Source organism: Camelus bactrianus, chromosome 3 (assembly GCF_048773025.1).
Source record: "Camelus bactrianus isolate YW-2024 breed Bactrian camel chromosome 3, ASM4877302v1, whole genome shotgun sequence".
In the NCBI taxonomy this organism is placed as follows: Eukaryota; Metazoa; Chordata; class Mammalia; order Artiodactyla; family Camelidae; genus Camelus; species Camelus bactrianus.
The window spans coordinates 143,836,436-143,859,058 of NC_133541.1; positions in this window are offsets into that span (position 1 = coordinate 143,836,436).

Genomic DNA, 22,623 nt, shown 5'->3' on the forward strand with positions numbered 1-22,623 from the left:
TTCCTTCCCTTCCATCACACCTGTGGCCAATCCGTCCACCTGCTTAAATGTTTTCTTCTCTCTCCTCCTGGCGGGGCCTCAGCAGGCCTTCACATGAACCTGCCAATAGGTCTCCTGGCCTCTATCTTGTCTCTTGAACACTTTGCATGTCTCCTCTACTTTGGAGGCACACAGAGTCCTTTGTGATGTGCACCTGTGATCTCTCCACCTGGTTGCCTCACCTGCTTCCCACACCCTGTGCTCACTTCTAGACTATTTGGAGTTCCTGGAAGGGACCTGGCTCTCTTTGGCCTCCCAACTTTGCATGTGCAGCTCCCCAGGGAGTAATTGCCTTTACATTATACCTTCACCTGACCACTTCTAGGGCATCTCAGAACTCACCACAGTGGTTCCCTCCTCTGGGAAAGCCTTGGCTACAGTTCTGGCTCTCTGCCCCGAGCACCCTCTTCTGACTGTTATCCAAGACCTCTTAAAACGCCTCTTCAGCCTTCATTTCATGATGACTTCTGTGCACCTAGGAGCTCCCGGAAGCAGGGACTGTGTCTCTTTTCTCTTTATTCTCAGGGCATGGTAGAGACTCAGGTATAATGGTGGAGGGAACAGTGGTTATTCTGAAATTTTTCTGTAGTTGGGGCCTAGGGGTAACAGTCTGGTTGGAAGAAGGGCTTAGGTGATTTACCCTGAAGCCACATTTTCAATTAACACTTCATGTTGTTTTTGTCTACTATTTGAAGTGTTGAGTCTTAAAACAGAATGACGATTTCTAAAAATTACTTTACCGAAGATTGAGGAAAATGGCAGTTTTCCATATTTAAGAATATTATTTAAATTTTGTGTGACTGGGGTTGTGGAATACAAATGCAGGGGCTACTAAAGCATTCTCATCCCCTTCCCTACCCTCAGGTCCTTCGGACAGAAGAGACAGAGTGATGTGAGGAGAAGACTTGGAGGGTGGACCATGCACTGCTTTTAAATTATGACAGTTACTTGTGCTTTTTTTAACTTTCTTTTGTAATGGAGGTACTGGGGTTTGAACCCAGGACCTTGTACATGCTAAGCACGTGCTCTACCACTGAGCTATACCCCCCCTTCCCCCAGATATTTGTGTTTTTAGTGGGCATAATGTGCTTGTAGCAGGTACTTTAGCATCAGACACATTCACCTGCCTCTGACCATTACATTAATATCTTTCCCCTGAGCTAGAGAGCTAGATATTCTGTTTTCACAAGTTCAATAAATTATCTACATTTTCCTTTTTCTTAAAAGAAAGGCATTAACTCATGTTTCTCTTTAGTATCGCCTATAAATAAAATGTGATTTTATTAATCATTTACCAAAGTGTTAAGTGTAATAAATATTAAGTACAGATTTCTGAAGCATCAGTCTTCACTGAAGATCCACATTCTGCTGTTCTCTCTCTGTGTTAGTCACCATACTTCTGGAGTTCTGGAAGTGGCGCCAGGCAGAACTTGAGTACAAATGGGACAGGGTTGAGCAGGAAGAACAAGTCTGGTCAGAATAGGAGGTGTGGTGTCCCCACGTGGAGATAGATGAGGTTACCCAGGAAAAGCAGGCGCTGATTAGATGCACTTTAGTCTGTTTACTTTTGGAGTTGTCCGCCTTGGCTGCATGTTGGAATCACCAGGGGACCTTAAAAAATGTTGGTGCTTGGATTCCATCACTGCAAACTCCGATGGTACTTAGTGGCCTGGGGTGCATTCTGGCATAGGGAAGTTTTTAAAGCTCCTCTGGTTATTCTAATGTGCAGCCAAGGTGAAGGAGCACTGCCTGGAATGGTGGACACAGAAGAGAAGTGTGGTCCTTCCTTCATAATAACACTAAAAAGGGGGAAAAGGAAAAGGATGGTAATTGTATAAGAAAAGAGGCATTGAATTGTATCCTTTCATAACACCAATAAAAAAAATGCAAAATATAAATTAGCCGCTATGACATAGATGTAGAAAGAAAGACACATTGGCTTTTATAGTTGACTCCCATTTTTTCACATGTGCCTTCATTATTGTGGCCTCCTTTTCATCATAGTCTAGGTGCCCTTTTGCTTGAACTAAGTCCTGGTCACTGCTCCCCCTTCCTTTTGGGATGTGCACAAAGCAGCGTGGCTCTCATCCTAAAGTCAGAGAAAGGGTAGAAGAAGCAGGGAAACCTTTGTTGACGTGCCATCAGTGTTTGTGCACTGAGCTAGGCATCTTAAATAATTGGAAATGTAAATTTATTGCTGCCACTCCTGCTGCAAAATTAAAAAAAAATAAAACTATATATCTTTGTATCAACCTTCCAGAGCTATGAAATGATGATTTTTTGAGTCATCTGTATTATTGCTTCTTTCCATCAGCTGAGATAATTTAGAGCTGATGGTACTTGCAGTCAGCAGCAGCAGGACAGAAGTTTGTGAGCATGAATAACTCTTGGGAATAAAATGCTTTTACTAGGAGCATCTGAAAATGTCTCCAACTATACATTTTATAAATTGAATCACAGATCTACAGAACGTTGGCACTGAAAAGGTCTGGAGGGAGCAGGTCAAACTCCTCTTTTTATAAATGGAAAAAAATGAGGTTCAGCTACCAATAGAAAGTGACATTTGCCTTTTAAAATGTAATAAGCTTCTAATAATCCCCATTATAAATAGTTCCCATTGTTTACAACTGAAGATGGCGGTCAAAGCATATGTTTGTGAAAGACTGTAAATTCAGAGATGAAAGCTGAAACTTAGACAAAATTAGATGTTATTAATGTTTTTAGTCCTGAAAAACAAAAACGTATCATATTGGCAGAATACAAAAAATACTGAAGAAAAGTTTTTTGGTCATTTAAACTGCTAATTTTAAATTTAAAATTGCCAACTAATAAGTTTAAATTTTCATTGGAACATGCTTGTTGAAAAATTGAAGATGAAGATTCATTTCACTTTATCATTCTTCCTTATTTAAAAAAATTTTTAATTTTTTTTAGTTTTTTAATTGAAGTGTTTTATTTTAATTGTGAATGCATGCTCCATTTTTTAGATAGGCCAGCATTGTGGTAGTGAGACCTTGGGAATGAAGTTGCCTAAATTCATATTTGAGCACAGCAGCTTGCTTCCTGAGTGATCTTGGACAACTTAACTTCTCTGTGCCATAGTTTCCTATAAAATAAGAATAGGAGAGTTCCTCATGACTGTGATAAGGACGGGTCGAATTAATCTACAGAATCTACTTGGAAGACTTCCTGGCACAGAGGAGGGGCCATGTACTTAGTTACACGTATTATTATACTCCTGCTGCTTTTATAATCCAGGTAAACCTTGAGTCTTAATGATATCATCTCTAAAAAACATCTAAATATAAACTCTAAAATGGAAACTCTCAAACTTCATAGTTGTAGCTAATTAACACACAAAGCCCAACCAAGAAACACACAGTGGAGACCAGTTAGCTGTAGACACCTGTGAAACTTTCTGTCCTGCATGGACTCTAAGCTGTCACTTCAGTCACTTCTGAAACCTAAGGCAAGCTCAGGAATAGAGCTTTACAGCTTGGCTTCGTCAGGTACCCAGACCCCTAAGCTCAGACCATGGCAGGGAAACAGTTTGCTGTTCACATGTGCATTTTCAAAAAATAATATTAAAATGAACACTGTACGTATTTTGTTGTGTGTTTGACATCATTAACAGAAAAGAAAAGGAAAAAAAAAAGGAAAAAAACCCATGCAGTTAAAAAATAAGGAGGCTATGTCTGAAAATTATTTTTTTTTTAAATTATGCTTAGGATTTAGTGACCAGTTAGGAGAAAAATCATTTCATTGGTGTAATCCCTTGATTGACTAAACATTTTTTTAATTAGGAAGAAGAGCGTGTTCCTTTTACCACCTGGGGAAAGTGTATACATATAACCCTTTGTGCAAGTGCTCTTTTTCTGGGTAAGAATCTGCCACATACTTCTTAAAATCTAATGTGAAATGCTGAGGAAACTGAAAGTCAAGATGGGGAATATGTAGTCTCATAGAGAAAACTGTTTCCAGAGAACACCTCAGCCAATGCAGGGCTCCAATCTGGAGGTTCCAGAGTCTCTTCTGCTCACAGTGCTTCCCCCAGTTCTTTTCAACTCATTTGTTCAAATCAGATCAGTGCTTTAGGATTCTCCAGGTTCTGATTAAGAGACCAGATGGAGGCATTAAGAATTCTAAAATTTTCCAAGAGTAACAACCAAGGTAAAATGTCTAAGAATAGCCTAACAAAAGGATAGTAGGAACTGTCAAAAAAAATTAAATAAATAAAAACTACTGAAAGACATAAAAGAAGCTTTAATCACATGATTCTAGATTAAAAGATCATATCTCCAAAATATCAGAAGTTATAAAATTTATTTGTGGTTTATTGTGAATAAAATCATATTACTAATATAATAATTAATAAGACAATGAGAGTTTTACTAGCTCAAGAATAGCCAGATTAGAAAATAGGACAGGAAGTCCAGATATGGTTTCTGATATCAATAATAATTTAATATATGAGATGGAAGGCATTACAAATCAGGGAGATAAATAAAGGTTATTCAATAAATGGAACATATGATAGCTACTTGAGGGGAAAAGAAAAGATTGAAATAAAACAGTGAACCATATATTGTGAGAAATTCCAGAAATATTTAAAAAAGTAACACAATTAGAAAAAACTAGAAATAAATATGGATGAATATACAACCTCTAGATGAGCAGTAAGTTTCAGAGGAAAATATATAAAGATTTCCATGCATCAGAAGCATCCTAATTTTAAACAAAACACCAGAGGATGTTATTTGTTTACAAATCCGACAAGGGGCTAATTCCTTCAATACACAGAGAGTTCAGATCACTTCAAACGTAACACCAAAAAATCTCAGGAGCGTAGAAGGCAGAGAACATGAACACATATTCACAAAGGAAAAAATAGATGTCACACTCCAATAGAAATTCAGTCAGTGCACATCAGAATGAAATAGTTTTCCACCTCTCAAGTGACACAGCTCGGTTTATGAGGATGAAGAGCCAGTGATCACCAATCCCATGCCTAGGCTACTGGATAGTTTTTGTGAAGTATGGTTGATTTACAATGTTGTGTTAGTTTCCGGTGTACTCCTCCAGCCTACTTAGAGAGCAGTCTGGCAGTTCATATCAAGAGTCAAAAATATTCATATGCTTTAATCCACTAATTCAGCTTTGAAAAACTTTTAATAAGGAAGTATTTCAAAATGGCAGGGAAAAGTCAGTATGGATGAAAGTCACAGACATACTTTTATATGTATATATATATATAAAATCTCAGCCAAAATATTCTTCCAACACTTCACATAGTAGAATATTTTGCAGTCATGAAAAAGTGTGTCCATGAATATATTTTATGACATGTCAAATGTTATGCTTATGATAGGCTTGAGATTAAAATTAATATATAAAATGATTTTTAATATACAAACAATGCACAGTTCTGAAGGAATTATGTCTATAGGTAGAAGCATTTTTCTTATTTTATTCTTTATTCATTTTCAGAGTTGGAGTCTTTTGATTGTAGGTGACAAAATCAATCTCCAATGTGTTTAAACAACAACCAAAAAATGGGGATGCATGGGATTTATTGGTTCCTGTAAATGAAAACCTCAGGTCTGAGGTCTGGCCTCAGTCAAGGAGAGATACTGTAGCCCAGATGATGTCAAGGGCTGCTTTTGTCCTGTCTTCATCCTGTGTCCAAGGATGCCTCAGCATGCTGCTTCTAGGCACTCAGCATCACAGATCACACATCCATCCAAGCCAAGAGAGGTCTCTTTTGGCAGCTTCCTCTCTTGATAGAGGAAGCTCATCATTCACATGGGCACCAGCACGTATCGCCTCACATAACAGTGACTTTTACTGTGTTATTTGCCAATTCTCAAATCATGTGTGAGACCAATAGAATGAGGGGTATTATTTGTCTTAAACCAACTGAGATCTACCTCTGGTGCTTCAGAAAGAGTGTGTCAATCAAGCTTAAATCACAGGACTAAAGATAGAGGGAAGTTATTTATCCTAAAGCAAAATCTGGGTCCTCTTCTAAGACTGGGGACAGCTCCAGGACAGCAGTTCTGTCCACTACTGAGTACTTTCAAATTTTCATTAATGAGCAAATATTAAAGTTATGATCAGAAAAGATGATAAGTAAGAAGAAACTTGAGGAAGGAGAATGGAAAGCTTTCCTGTTTCTTAAGAAATATTGAACCCATTAAGTTCTTGGAAGAAAAATGGAAATGTGTCAAGTTTGTATAAGTTCTGAAATGAATTAGAATTGATTTCACAGTCCATGTAGGAGGCAGTGCTATACGGTTAGTGTGTCTTTGGGCTCTTTGAGTATTTCAGTTCTTTCACTTAATAGTTGTTTCATTTGGGGCAAATTGCATCATCTCCACGTGGATCTATTTCCTCATCTGTAAAAGAGATATAATATTACCTTTCCCACAGGGTGATTGTGAGGATTTAGAAAAATAGATCTGTGCTGAAGCAATAGTAAGCATTTAAAGAATTTAACTATTTTGATTACTTAATACATAATTAAAAATTTATTATGCAGACTTTTTAAAAATGCATACTATTTAAATGGCCTATATGTGCTGTACAAGAGAGGAAGGCTTAATATACCTTCTATAATACATTTTTTTTAGCCTTAACTAATTTTCACATTTAATCACACACACACCAATATCTTATTCCTTTCACAAGCATGAAGCCTTAACTGTGAAGAAAAGGATAATGAAAGAGAGTAGAGGAGGAAATAAAATGCTTTCTCTAAAAACTGATGGCTTAAAAACTAAGAAAAAAAACACCTTTTTAAGACTTTGGTCACCATATTCATAGCTAATAATTAGGTAGAGTTTTTCACATGCCTGTGATTAATGTTCTAATTGTTTTCACAATTAGTAAATCATTGACTCATCACAATAATCCTATAAATTGCTATTATTATCCCCCCATTATATGGGTGAGGAGATTGAAGCCCCTAGAGGTTAAGAAATTTGCACAAGGCCCCACAGCTAGCATCAGAGCTGGGATCCAGATGCAGGAGTGTGGCTCCAGGAGGGGCTTGTAAACACTCCCTCTGCTCTCTCCTGCAGGTGCAAGCCAGCCTCCCGCTATTACTGTAAATAACATGATGTGGTTTACTTAGTCTTGAAATTCACATTCTTTGGAGCTTTCTCTCTGGGGAAGCCATCAGGAGCAGCCAGGGACACTGAGACATGCTTCTGGACTATGACCAAGAAGATAGATGGAAGGAAAACAGTTTAAAAATGGGATCTTTAATGTGCAGTCTTCAGTGGCCAGAAAAAAACCTGCCTAGTGAGGAACTGAAACCCTATCAGCCACGTGCAAATTATGCTTCACACCCCCGTTGCCCTTGGGTCCACACAGTCAGAACTACAATGGATCAGGGACATGAATCTTGTGCAAATGCAGGGAGTATGAATACCTGCCATTTTAAAATCTCAAGGAGTATGAAAAGCATGTGAAGCTTTCATCAACAGAGATCTGCTGTCACTTCCAGTGTTTCCCTCAGGACATGTCCACAGCTTCACTGGTCCTATTCAGAATGAAGACGACAGCTAGCACCTGCTGGCCCCTGAATCAGTGATAGGTTCTCCCTTTAAAGGAAGCATATCCCCTTCACGGGTTACAACTAGATCATAACCTATGTAATTCTTTAGATGTAGAAGGGATATTTTCATTGGTTCTGCTATCACAGACTTGTCTCCAAAAGAACATGTCACCAGTTACTCCATTTTCACCCATTTAAAGATATACTTAACAGGCTTCCTTCTTTAGTGCAGTTTTAGGTTTACAGAAAAATTCACAGAAAGTGGAGTTCCCATATATTCCCTATGCTCTGCACACAGCTGCTCCTGCTGTCAGCATGTTACATTAGTGGATGCACTCATTCTTTTTGACATCCTTCATTCCTCCTACCCTAAAGATTAACGTACCTGATATTCACATCTCTTGTGGCATTTATGTGTGATTTACATCACTTCTCACGTTTATTTGAGGTTTAGAGCACATGCATGTTGTCTGTTTAAGCGTGGGTTGGGGCAAGTTTTCTGTGTAAAAATATGATCATTAGTGAGTCTCATGCTGCTGGGTTTTTGGGTTGTCAGGTCCTGTTCACCATTGCTTCAGTTATTGGGATCATTGTCTACGGACTCTCAGTGTTCATTGTATTTTCTGCAAAACTTCCCAAGAACCTGCATGGAAGAGACCCAATCCAGAAGTACCTGAGTGTGCAGATGGGCCACGCCCATCACTGCTTCTCTCATCAGTTTTATCATCATTGTGACCCTGAAGGCAGTATATGAGAAAGTGGCAATCATGAGGACTGACTCTGGTAAGCTCCTACTGCAGCTGAGGTCATTTCTACACCACTTTTAGAACCAGGTCAAAACAGAAACTGTATCTTTTGGGCACTTCAATTCCAGTACATTACAGTCTTTAGAAAACGTCAAGTGTAAACGTATTTTCTCTAGCCTATATGAGAAGTGAATTAGCTCCGGCTTTGCATTAGTTAAAGGGACAAAGCAAGCATTAGAATGTCCAAGCTCTGTGTAAAGAGGTCAGTGCTGAATAGTATTTTCAATTACATTAGATCATGTACCTTATTGTTGAAAGTAAATAGTCTCTTTATTGCAAATAAGTGGAAGAGGGTCATGGTTCCAGTGGCAGATTTGCTCATGTGTTACAGAGAGGACAAATAATCACAGTGTTATGTGTCTTTCCCCGATGCTGTTCCTGTTAGTGTAGCTCCATTCTCATCATCTATAGCTTCTATAATAAATGTTTCTTCTCTCTGGCTTTTATCCCAGCCAGCGGCTTAGTGGCCCAAGTGCTTCCCACAAGCTGCATGTGGCTGGGTCGTTCTCCCAGTGGTCTGCTCAGTAGTCATCTTCTGAAAACACTAAGACCAATTTAAATTCTAAACTAGGAGGATGACCTGTTTTATGTTCCCCAAATTCTTCTAGCAAGTTTCCCCGTGTTTTGTTTGTTTTCTTCAATAGTCCTACCTTCCTGCCGTTCAGGGAGACAAGAGAATATCATTTAGCAGGATGTTCAGAAGTAGTTTTCTATCAACTTACACCTGACAGAGGACAGTTCTTGCCCATTGGATACTGTTGTGCTTACAAATTTTAAGGAACAGCTGACTATTTTTTTTTGCCTTGTGGGATATTGTGTTCATAGAGAAACTCTTACAACAGTGTGTACACTTGGAATTAACATAGTAGCTATGTTAAGGAATTCAAAACAGCTTAAATGAAAACAGTGTGAATTGTGTATATATATATATATTTTTACAGTGTTAACTCATGTATCCGTGGCTTTGATTAGTCTCAAAGCTGTTCACAGCTTTAGAGACTTAACTTTTCTTTATTCTAGCTGCAGAGCTCCCAAGGACCAGAATGACTATGAGAACAACCTAGCCATGGAGGTGTTCTTGTTCCAGTTTGTCAACTACTACTCTTCGTGTTTCTACATCACATTCTTTAAGGGCAGATTTGTGACTTATCCAGGAGATCCGATGTATTGGCTGTGAAAATACAGAAATGAAGTGCTGTGAATACAGCTTTGTGTTCTGACAGTCTAACCTGGTTCATGTTTTCCCCTAGTTGCTCAAAGAAGAGTGTCTTTACTGTCTGTTCCTTAGATTTTTTTAGCCATAAAATAATGACTTTATTTCATGTTATAGCTATCTAAAATTTAAATGATATTTTCTTTCTAATATTCCAGTGTGACCCAGGTGGCTGTCTCCTTGAACTGATGACACAGCTGACAATAATCATGGGAGGACAGTCAATCTGGAATAACACACAAGAGGTGTTACTTCCGTGAATACTAAGTCATGTGATCTTGGGGTGAGAATGGCCCACCCATCCAAGTCATTTTCCTGCATGCCCATCTCTAAAACAGGAGAGACTCTGCTTATTAAAGGTCTCCAGATAAGAAGATCCATCCAACAGTGTAAACGTACCTGGTGTTTAATAATTATGCTTAAATACCTTCTTTTTATGTTTAACTTAAATCCCCAAGTGCTATAATTTCTAATTATTAGCCCATCACTGGGGGCTGACTGATCAGAGCCCTTTGAGAGATGGCCCTTGTTGGGGCCGTGAGCTAAGATTTCCCACAACTTCCCACAACTTTCTCCTCCTTTTATACATGCATTTAAAAATCCATAACAGGAATTTGTTGAGTGCCTAGTATGTGCTAGTCACTGTATTAAGTGTTGTACATATGTGTGTGTGTGCGTGTGTGTGTATAATTTAATCACCCAAACAATCCTTATTCTTATCTCCCTTTTGCAAATGAAGATCCTGTGGCTTAAAGAGGGTAAGTGATTTGCCCAAGCTCTCATTGCCAATAAGAGACCACTGTGGGACTCAGATGTAAGACCCTATCTCTCTGAATCCATGTTCTTCTAAGAACAGAGGCTCTCTTGGGGTCCTAAGGCACAGGGTTACATAATGTTTTAAGAGACACTTGTCTAAAATAATAACTACAGAGGTTTTGACTTACTGTTCTCTTCCTAAAAATGAGAAGAGCAGATATTAGCTAAGGTCACACTGTCCTTTAGATTTTCACATAAGCCCAATCCCATATCAAGGTGGACAGTCCACTGTTATCTGCAATTTCTGCACAACTCAAGGAGCTTACTGTATTCACTTTCTGTTGCTGCTGTAACAAGTATCCCCAAGCGTCATGGTAGTAGGAAGGAAAAAGAAAAAGTCTCCACTAAACAACACAAATTAAACCTCCTAGGGTTCTTGAATGCAGAAGCCTGCTGAAGTCAAGGTGTTGGCAGGGCTGTTACTGAAGGCCCCAGGGGAACCTGTATCTTTGCCTCTTCTGGCTTCCAGAGGCCACCTGTGTCTCTTGGCCTGTGACCTATTTTCTCTCTCTCAAGGTCAGCACGGTGTGCCTCTGACTCTGATTCTGTGGTCATATCTCCTCTCCTCTCTCCCCTCTTCTGCCTCCCTCTTCCTCCTTTAATGACCCTGGCGATTACACTGGGCCCACCTCTCTCTTAAAGTTGGCTGGTTAGCAACCTTAACTGCATCTGCAACCATAGTCCCCCTTTGCCAGGGACCCTGACCTCTTCATATGTTCTGGGGATTAGGACATGGACATCTTTGGGGGGGACCATTTTTCTGCCTAGCATGCTAACCTTTATAGGATAATGTTTGGCTTTCAGTTTCTGTTCTCACAAAACTGTTGATCTCTCTTCTGTCTTGCCTTCCACACCAGCATTCTTCTCCTGGGCAACCTAACTGCAGAGCTCACCCATCTCTGTGGTGTCCCCCAAAACCACTTACACAAGCAAGCCTTACTGATGTTTGGAGCATGGAGGAGAAACTCAAACAACTTGAATTTTGAAATAAAAAAATCCATCATTTTAAAATCTTCCATGCCACTATAAAAAATTTATTTTTTAACTTCTTTTTTTAATTTTTAAACTATTTTAAACTTTGTTACTTTTTTAAAACTTTACTTTTTTTCTTATCATCCTTCATTGTAAGCTCCAGAAACCTGCTATTCTGCCCACCACATCCAACTTCCCTTTCATTGTTTCTCCTCCCTTCCCTAAACCTTCCTTCTCTCTCCCTTATTACCAAGTTTCTGTCCATTCTCTTTATAGGGCAGTTAAATTATTTTTTCTTTCTTTCTTTCTGTTTTTGCAGAGTGAACAACTTTGGGTGTCAGTGTGTCCTTCCACATTTCTTCACAAGGGCTTCATCTTTCAGGTTCAGTATGGATTACTGGGGCCGGTCTCTAAACAAAGGCATTTCCCTTGTCCCCCAGCTCACCACACCCCTCAAAAAAAAGATTCTGATCTTTGCTGTGAAATGAATCTTTTTTTTCCCTACTGTGCAGTGCACAACTCTTACACTGAGCCCACAGTCAGATGTTTCCAGAGGAGTAAATGTAGCTCATGTGCAAATAATACTATTTTTCTCTGTGAAAAGAAATAGATCAGATAGAGGAAATACTAAACTCAGGTTACTCAAAAGCATTTCCTTAAGGAAATAGGTTAATTATTTAACACTAAATTTTGTTGAATCTGGTTGTCAGTGAGCTATTTTAACCAATCAAGGAGAAGGATATATTTCCTAAATTGGTACTGAGAAATTCATGTGAAATGAAACTTGCTCACATGAACTAGTTTAAAGTAAAGGATGCATTATAGTATCTGTGGTCTGTTTATTCTTTTGCTTAAGTAAGCTCATTGTTGTAGGTTCCAGTGAGCTGAACTTTGCCTCCATGTATTTCTACTATGGGCTAAAATATTTAGGGAATATGTTTTGAATTATAATTCCCTTGTTTGAAAACCAGGAATGCTGAGTGGTAGCCAAGTTCGAGGGTGGCTTGTGTTTTCCTCACTGCCTCTTCTCTTTGTATAAGGTGCCAGTCTCCTTCTTACTTTTTCATATTAAATCCTAACATACCAAATATCTATCAGTAATTCTTGCTATGCCAAAACTACACCCATCATCAAAAATACATAGGAAGGGAAAAGAAAACTTATCAAAGTTAGCGACTATTTTCATGCTATTTAAATATGTCCAAAGGAACATAATGAAATGAAATAACTCACCTGCCTACACCCCCCAATTCCATGTGGGGCTCTTGAGTAGGATTCTGGGAGCAAATGAAGAAGGACAGTGAAGCCATGATCCAGGCTCCCACTGGGGCCTCCCCAGCACTTGGATCAGCACCTGGTATATAGTAGGTCTCAGTCCAAGCCAGCTGATGAGTGAGTGACTCACAGGCATCGAATGCATAATATCAGTGAATTAACAGCATTATTTGTAGGACTCAGAGAATAAGCTGAGAGCCCTGTGGCCTTCCCAGCCTCACAAACTATTTTGATATTGTGATCATTTCTGGGAATGTTATTCTGTACTTGACAAAAGGCTAGTATGACTCCAGGGTTAAGCAACTTGCCCTGGAGAAATTTTAGGGTAAAATATTAAGAAAAATAGTTAAATGTCCAAAATGGCATAGCATTGTCCTTTGACTTTTAGATAATGTATGGCTGTAATTTTCTTACTTTATGTTTTCTACATTTTCCACCATGGGTATGCACTACTATATAATAAGAAAATCTCTCTTCTCCAGATATGATTTGGTTAGAGGATGAGGCAGAGACATATAATAAGAGAATCTTAAATACATGTGTCTGTAATTCACTCTTTAAATTCAGGAACAGGAAACTCAGGAATGAAATAGATTCAGAGAATCAAAGATACTTGTATTCAAGATTAGCAAGTGGGAGTGTCCTCAACAGAAATGGTGATTATCTATAATGCAGAGATTAAATGTGATAATGAAGGTACAAAGACAACATGAAGTAGAAAGTGCCACGTGGCAAGCACTGAGTAAAGGGCAATTTACTATGATTATGCTAATCTGTGGTCAATTCCCAAGCAAATGATTGTGTAACCCCTGCTAGAGGGAGAAAGCTTCCAGCCTTGGCCAGAGAGGGGGGAGGATCCAATGCCTGTATTTTTTAAAATGTCTACAGGTGCTTCGCATGTGCAAATTGATATCCCTGCACAAGAACCATAACCCAACAGAAAACCCAAAAGACCGAGGACAATGATGGGTAGACGACAGCCCAAGATTTTCTGCGACAGATGAGTGGTTCCACTCAGGAAGACTGAGAAAGAGGGTCAGAGTCTTAGCTAAGGACAAGCAAGTCGGGACTTCTAATATGACCTAATACCATCGGCGGGGGAGAGCATTTCAGCACAAGAAGTTATTGCCAGATGAGTTAGCATGGAAGTTTCATCCTGGATCCAAACCGTGATGGATTTAGGTCCTGGAGGGTAAAAGCCCTGTTTCCGTGGGACATGGACCAGATTCCACAAGAGGCTGAGACAGGAAGTATGAGGCAGAGAAAAATTCCCCCAAGAGACTCCCGAGTCTGGGTGCCAGGAAGGGTGATGGACGAGCGCGGTCCCAGCGCCACCCGCACCGCGGGGCTCCAAGTGGCTGTGGAGCTGCGTGCTCCTGGCCGAACCTCAGACCTGACTGCAGCACTCTGGGCTGCATACTGGAGAGCAGCTTCAGCAGCAGGCTGTCCCCGTCATTCTCGTAGGTGCTGCAGGGACCCCCAACCCTGTGGCCACGGTGTCCCCAAACCAAGGGTCTAACTGACTTCAGCCTTATTTACAGGTGGCCACAGCCAGTTAGCCTGTGCTGCTCAAAAGGAAGATCCCGCATTTTGATGTGTTAAGGGGGTTGCTAATACCTGGCCTGCTCTGAATCGTTTCATCCTGACAGCAGCCTGGGCAGTGGAAGTTTCATCTCCCAATTTTATTTCAACTTTTTTTGTTGAAAGTATAGTTGGTTTACAATATTGTGTTAATTCTTGGTGTACAGCATAGTGATTCAGTTATACATACATATATATATATATTCCTTGTCATATTGTTTTTCACTATCGGCTATTAAAATTTTTTGAATGTAGTTCCCTGTGCTATACAGTAGGACCTTGTTGTTTGATGCAAAAATTACTAAACAAGGTATTTGCAGACTAAACCTAGCCATGTATATGACAGAGTTGAGTTTATCTCAGGATTTAAATGTGGTTTTGATCTCCAGGATCTCTTTATCTACTTATCATAATTAAAGAGCACGTGGACCACTTCTCAGAAAAAATGTTTTAAAATCTTAAGATTTAGAGAATAAAGAAGGAAGATAATTATACTGAAAAGCAGATATCAAAATATAGAAATGGACATTTGTGATAAAGTAATATCTGAATTATTGGAAGAACGTGTTGAATAAGAGGATCCAGTGGTGGGTCTACTAACCGCAACTTTCTGCCATAGCAGTGAGTGTAAATCATCTTCTGAGATCTGCAACAATTGCATTTTGAATGTAAATAAAGTTAAATAACAAATAAGCCATGAAGTGTGGATTCAGATTCAGGGGTATCTTCAGTCCATATCCCCACCACTTCCCAGAGCTCCCTGCTCTTCCCCTAATGTCATTGAAAGCAGTGGGGAAAGTTTGTGAAGCGAAGGGCATGTTCCATTGCAAAGAAATCTCGTAGCAAACCTGGGAGCATGGCCAGGGAAAGGTTAATGCTGAGATCAGAGGCAGTGGGAAACCTATCAGGGGCAGCTCTTTACAAGTCACATCACATACTCTGTGTGTGTTCGTGTGTGTGTGCATATAGACGTGTGTGCATGTACCGTGTATACACCGGCTTTCGTGTGAAGCTGCCTCTGTGTCCAAATTTGAAATCCATCCAAACGTGCAGTGCAGTCAGCCGAAGCTTTGCCAGATGCTAAGTTGTCTGTTATTGCTCTGTCTCTTCTCCTGAATTCCATGAGTAAGCCACGTGCCAGCTGTTGCTTTCAGGGACAACAGCTCTGTAGGCTACAGGCCCATGCCTTGTTTCACTGCCAACCCCGATTTCATTTCAGGACAAATTGCCATTTGAAATAGGGGGAAGCATTCAGTTGGCCCACAAGCCTCTGAGTGAGGAAAAAAGGTAACCTTAGAGACAGCTCTGTGGGACAGCGTCCAGGAGGGGGCAGAGCACTGGGCTGTAAGTCGATGCTGTGTTTCTTTTAAGCTCTGGACTGACTTTGAGGCGGCATGTCACTTCTCTGACCCTTGATTTATTCTGCTTAAATTCGGGCCTTGGACCTGTTTGATCCAAAGTTAGAGTAACACTTTTCTGCTCGGTGACCCTCCATGGCTCTCCAATTCTTACAGAGGGAAAAATGCCCACATCCTCACTGTGGTCTCTTAGGCTCCACCCCCAAAACCACCACTGATTTCCTGTTTGCTCTGGCCCACACCAGTCTCCATGCTGTCTGTCCAGCATGAGGGACCTCCAGGCCCGTGATCACTGTTCTCTCTGCCCACCCCTTTGCCTCATTCTTTGCCTTATTCAAAGGTCACTGCACCATCCCCAATCCTCCCTACCACAAATTCCTCGTCCTCCTTTATTTTCCTCCACAGCACTTATCACCAGCTCACAGACCCTGTCTTTCTTTCTTTTACTTATTTTCTCTGATGATTTTCAGACTGGAAAGGCCATGGTGGATACTAGCAGAGAAATGGGGGAAAAAAGACAAATGAGGGAAGGTATCTTCTAAAAGCTAAAATGCCCACCTGAAAAGGAGGTAGGAGATAAATTAGCAGTCATTACAGTTTTGGTAAACACAGATACGTAGTCAGGACTAGTTTTCACAATGTTTGGGGGTAGGGTGGCAGCAATAAAAAGAAATTTATCCTGAAAACAAGAAATTAAATTCTTGGGAAGATGATGTGTTCAGCTTGAACAGTCAGTAATACTTTTATGACCTTGGTCTGATAATATCCTGCTTTATAATTTGATCTGTTTGGCATCTGGGTCATGAATCTAATGGTGCCGCAGTTTCGGGAGCAGAACAGACCACCCCACGATGGGAACGGTACTGCCATCTGCAGCCCATGGGCAAACTGGGGTTATTTTATGAATACCTTGAAATGAGTAAGTCATCAGTGGAGATTTCGGTGCTGTCAGTTATACTAGAGTATGTTTTGGGTCTCAGAAGCATCGGTTACTGAGCCAAACAATGACCATCATACCGAAACGGAGCCCGCTTTTCTCCATTAGATGCAATTATGCAGTCAGGCTTTCAAACACAGGGTGCCTCTGTGTATCTTTGTCAATATTTATGTTGTACAAAGCTGAAGATTTACTGCCAAGGAATGAAATGGAATATTCATGTAGCCCGTGTGGCACAGCTGTTGGCTGATATCCTTCTAAACAGAGTCATGTGAGCCCGCCAGCCTGTGCAGAAAGCCCGCAAGAGCATCCTGCATCATGGCAGCAAGGTTCACAGTGTCACCCCTTAAACATCTCACACCTGCCTTTCACATTGTTCCTTTTCACATTCTTCTGACCGATGGTTTCTGCCTGGTTCCTTGAGTGACCTCATGGCACATCACTGGCTTGAATTCAGGATGAACTTGCTGATCTCAAATATCGGTTAAGCACAGATCCCCTCCTTCTCCAATGTCTTTGTCCATTTCTGTACATTTGCTTGGGCTCTGTTTCTCTTTGGTTGAGCTTGGTTTTGAGATCTCAGTTGCCTTTAAATGGTTGTATCTTAAAATAGATTTCCATACGAAAAGCCATCTTTTCTATTATGCATGGGACACTTTTATCTACTAGAAAGCTGATGATGTGCACGTTTTCTATCTGAGCCCTTTCAGCTCACCACTGCCTTGAATTAGTTTTTTTTTTTACACTTAGGAGACAGAAAAGGATTTTGGCCAATAAGCTTTGCATTTATGCATGAGGGTTCATGTCTGCAAAGGCACCACTTTGTGCTTCCTGTTTATAAGTCTAGAGATAGAGGAAGGTTTTTTTTTTCCTAAATCACATTCTATATATAAAATATTTGCTTTTAAAAATATACATTATACATGGAAACGCATCTGGTTCCCTCAGTGAGTGAAAGGTCATCTTGTGGCATCTTCAGTCAGTGATGCTTTGTGGCCTGGGGACTGATTTGAGTTACATTTTTGCTTTTGCTGTGTTTCATGACCAGGTTCCATTAAAGGTGCAGCTGCAGTCCCTGGTGTAGAAGTTATGTTCGTTTATTTTGCTTATTTTCAAAAGGACTATAAGACAATGACCTGTTATTCCAAAATGAGTCATAATTGTAAATATTTCTTATTGGAGCTATTATCAGCATTAATAATAACAACAACATTCTGGGGGCAGCATAGCATTTATTATTTTAACACACACAGAAAAAGCCTTGGAAAAAATTTATTGTTCTAGTTAAGTCAAATAAAGGGAATTGAAAGGAAAAGTTGTAGGCTTTCGGGAGAAATTGATAGGATTTTTAGAACTTTATAGTCTCATTAAAATACCAATTAAATAATTCAGCCTCCCCCTACCCTGCAAAACAGGATGGAGTAACATCAATTCTAGAGAGATTTTTCAGATTTATTAGTTTTCCTATTATCTAAATAATCCATAATGAATTAGAAAATTCAATCCATTTCTGAGAGTAAGCAGTCTGTTATTCTGTTTTCAACGCTGGAGTGAAACCTATTTTTTGTTCTTTTGGTTCATGGGAGATAGAATTTCCAATTGCTTTTTGAATTATTTTTCTTCCTCTAAAATAAAGTGCCTTTGGTGATGATCTCCTGACCTCAGTTTCCTCCTCCCAGTTTTCCCCATGATCATTAATGACACCCCACCTGCCTTTTTAGTTATACCTCTTAGCTGCTGAAGGGGAACAGCTTCTGAGAGGTGATCCTGGAGCCCTCCACCTGTGCTTCATTAGGCCTCGCACCCAGACATCAACCCTATTCTCCTTCTCCTGAAGTACCTTTCTCTGCTTTTCTACCTGGAAGGATTCTTGCCAAGCCTTGGCAGGAACCCCTCCACTTTTTAGAGATTTTCTGCTCTCCTCTCTAGGCATGAATTGCACTTGATTCTTCTCTTGATGGTGTGTGATTGTGTCCGGGTCCATTGTGCTCCTCGGCTGGACTGATCCTGTTGGAGGCAGTAGTAAGGCTTTGCATCTTCCTGTCCATGTCCAGAGCACCACAGCCTGGACCCTGGTTCTCATACATGTTTAAGTGACTTGAGCTTGGAGTTTCAACACACTCACGTACAACTCTTAGATGAGTTGGCGGTAACATTGCCCTCAAGGCCCCCACAAGATTCTATATGGCATATGATTTTTTGAGTGAAATTTCTCTTTTAGTTGTTTTAGTGAATTCCCTACCGTTCTTTGAGATTATTAGAGTAATCATGAGTTGTTAACCACAATAACTCTCCCCCCACCAGCAAATGATCCTGCTGTCTGAGAACTCAGACATGGGACATAAGAGAAATAATCTATCATTCTTAAAATCTGGAAGCCATAAGATACCTTTTTGTACTTAGAGCACCCACAACACAAACACCAGTCTGTCAAGAATTTGGTGATGCCTTCCCAGAGGGCAGGTGCCATAAGTGAAATGCAGTGAATGATGAAGTGAGACCTCTTTGTCTCTGTTACTGCCTCTTCCACCTGTGCTAACTTGATCTTCCCTTCATATAATATGTTCTCCTTTTAATTTACTACAGTTAATATCAGTTGTTCTTCAACATCTCCTTGCACACGCCCCCTTCATTCCCTCTCTCTCCAGTGCTATCCCATCCACACCTCTTCTGCGCTCTCCAGGACCAGGCCTGTCTCCCCCACGCCCTCACCTCTGCTCTGTCTGCCCACCACCTGCACTGAGATTTCCTTGTCTCTGCAGAATGAACTTTCCAAAATGGCAGCTGAGTAACTGGGGGGATTGTAGACCGCTCATCTCTTTACTCACTCATTCATTTATCCACCCAACAAACATTGAGCACCTGCTATGCCAAAAACTATCAACTGCTGGGGAGACCAAGACAGGTAAGACTTGGTGTCTGCACTCCCCAGGCCAGGTGAGGCATGGCGAGTAGTTGATGGATTACTAAGCAGGTGAACACAAATTGGACTTCCTAGACCTGGAGATATTTGAACTGAATTTTGAAAGATGAATGGAAGTTAGTTCTCTAACATGTGGTAGAGAAAGTGGACACTTCATGCAGAGAGGTGGAGACATATAAGAGTACACGGGCATGAAGAAGCTTGGCCAGACTGAAGAACAAGTAGGGCTAGAACAAAGTATCCACAGGTGAGAATATCAGGTACACAAGGCCTCTGTCATGATGAGTATACTTTATGTATCCTTAAAGAAACAAGTATATATTGGAGTATTTGTAAGCAAGAGAATTGCATAATGTTTATGTTGGAGAAGATCTGGTTATTCTGGCAGCAGAATGGAAGATACTATTTTGGGGGGAGGCCCATATTTGGGGGAAATGTTACTTCAGGGGGCCACCCCAGGTAACCCAGACAACAAGTGGCACACGCCTGCAGAGAGGCCCTGGGCAGAGTGATAGTGACATGGGCGGCAGAAGTGGTAACTGCTGCAGAGGTGACTGCATGGCGGCGGGGTACAGAGCTGCTGAGATGACCTTCCAGCCACCCATCCGGAGAGGGGATCTGCAGGAGGAGTGTAAGGGGAGGAGCTGGTTTCTAGGAGATGGTTCTGTGTGTGGCATTTTGAGTGTGAATTGTCTATGGGGCATCTGAGGGGTGATGTCCGTTGTTAAGCTGGATTCACAAGTCAGGAGCTCAGGGGAGCTGTAGGTGAGTCCATCGGCATGATTCAGTCCTGCCAGGCAGAGGATTGAAGACGAGGCCCTGGGGAAAATGGTCATGTACATGGCAAATGGAAGAAGAGAAATCCACCAAGTGAAAGAAGAATAGCAGAGCAGTTGGGAGAAAACTTGTTGAAGCAACACAGGGAAGACTGTAACCTGGCTTAAGAGGGATTTGAACACTGACTGAAAGAAGCATAGTGAGAAATGTGGGTGTGTGGGGCAAAAAAGCAAGAGCTAAAGCCGACCTTTAATTGCGAAGACTGGGGAAATTGAGGAGAACTATAATTAGGTAGCCTTTAAAAAACTGATCTGTGTATATCTGCCTGGGCTTTTTAATTTTATTTAAGTAAAACAAAATTCAAGGGGAAAGAACATTCCACAGAGAGGAAAATATTTGTCCACAGCAAAAGCTACCTGGTAATCAAATAAACAGTTACTGAAAACGCCCACTGGTTTGGAACTCATAGCCACCGACAGTGCAACTCCTTCTCAGTGCCGTGGTGAGGGCCGTGGGGGATGCAGGCCTCTGAGCCCTGGAGGAGTTATCAGCGCATGTACTTCCCCAAGAAACTGGAATTTAAAGCAAAGAATAAAGAGTATAAAGTATCAGAGAGCAATACAGGTCCGTGAGAGAAGATCAGGTGAGGGTTAGTTTTGTTTTACAGTGGGCTTTTCTGGCCTTGCTAAGTTGCTAGGCCTTTGTTGTTGTTGGTCTTTGTTCCAAAAGCTTTTTAGAAAGTTCTTCTCGCTTGAATATCTGAACAGATTAAATCATGTTGGGGTTTTTTTTCTGGTGTTCTAGTTTTTAATTAAAAAAAGCTATCTGGAATTTATTTTAATGCCAAAAGTGAGGACACTCTACCAGGACTTCCAATGATTTAGCTAATTACTCCAATAGTTTAATCCACTGATTTGAAGTGTCAGTTATATAATATTACTGAAATCTCATAAATATCCACATCTGTTCTTGAAATGTATTCTATTTCATTCATAATCTCAGTGCACTATTTCTAAACTGTTTCCATGACCATAGATTAATACCTCCTAGAGTTGGTCCTACTTTATCCTTTTCCAGAAGGTCCCTAATATTACCAATTCAACCATCCCTCCTCATTATTTTACTTGTATATTTGTGTATTTTTCTGGAAGAACTTTAGCATCACCTTTCAGCTTTTTTTCTTAAATCCATTTGGGATTAATAACTAAATTCGCATTCAGAGTCTAAATTTATTTTGGAGAAAAAGTGTGCTATGTCACCCAAATTTGAGTCTACCCAATGAAGAGTATGGTGCATTCTACTGTTCATTCAACCATCTTTATTTTTCTTTCTTTTTTTAACTCATTTATCAGAACCATCTTAACATTTTTCACTAATTTATTTCTAAATAGTCTGTGCCTTTGTTTTCATTATAAATGATTTCTGGGATTTGAACTGGGTTGATTTCTAATAAAGTCTTAATTTCTAGATTCTCTTGAATGAGAAGGAGATCTGACAGTGTGGGGCCCACTTTCCAATATGGTGATTGTGAGCAGTGCATTTCATTAGGATATCCACTTGCCAATTTGCCAGTAAGTGCACCCACTCCACACATTTCTGTTACTTACCTGGCCCCTGTAGGCAGATGAGTTCATGTAGGGTTAGATGGGTTATGGACACAGATACTGACATCACTGCTGCCACGCTGCCGACTTTGTGGCATCACTAACTCTGGTTCTTGCCTCTCTGACCTCCCTGAATATGACAGCTCCTTCTGGGCTGTGGAGCTGCTGCATCTTTCCAACACTGTCTGCTTTTCTGCAACGCACCCCTGCCTCTCAGGTCAGAAGCAAATGTCAGCTCCTCCTACCCATCCACCCCATCCACGGTCTTGCCGTTCCTGGCATGAGAGGTCCCTATCCCTTGACTGAGCAGTAACCCTATAGGGACCATAAATTTGCCTCTCATCCACTGTCTTAGTAGCATACCTGTGCTAGTTTAATTTAAAGGTCTGCCAGTTAGGAGGGGAAGGTCTAAAGTCTTTTAGATCTCTGGCCTTATCATTTCTAACTGCTCCCCCACCCCATGGAACAGCTTACCACAGGTCTCTGCTGCCCCATCTGTAAAAACGCCATGTAATTTACAGACAAAGAGAAAAGAACTTCCAAGCCACCACCATAATTTTCACTTCCTGTGACCACACAGACCATAGAAATATCAATATAAACATTCCTGAAGAAGGATATTTTGCTTATGAAGACACTTTAATTGCATACCTTTCTGTGACTTGTAACAACTTCTTAGACTCTCTGGATGTGCTGTACTCACCTTCCCAGACTCAAGGGAGCTTGCTCACTTGCCTATTTGCAGCATATTTCCTCCAACATTC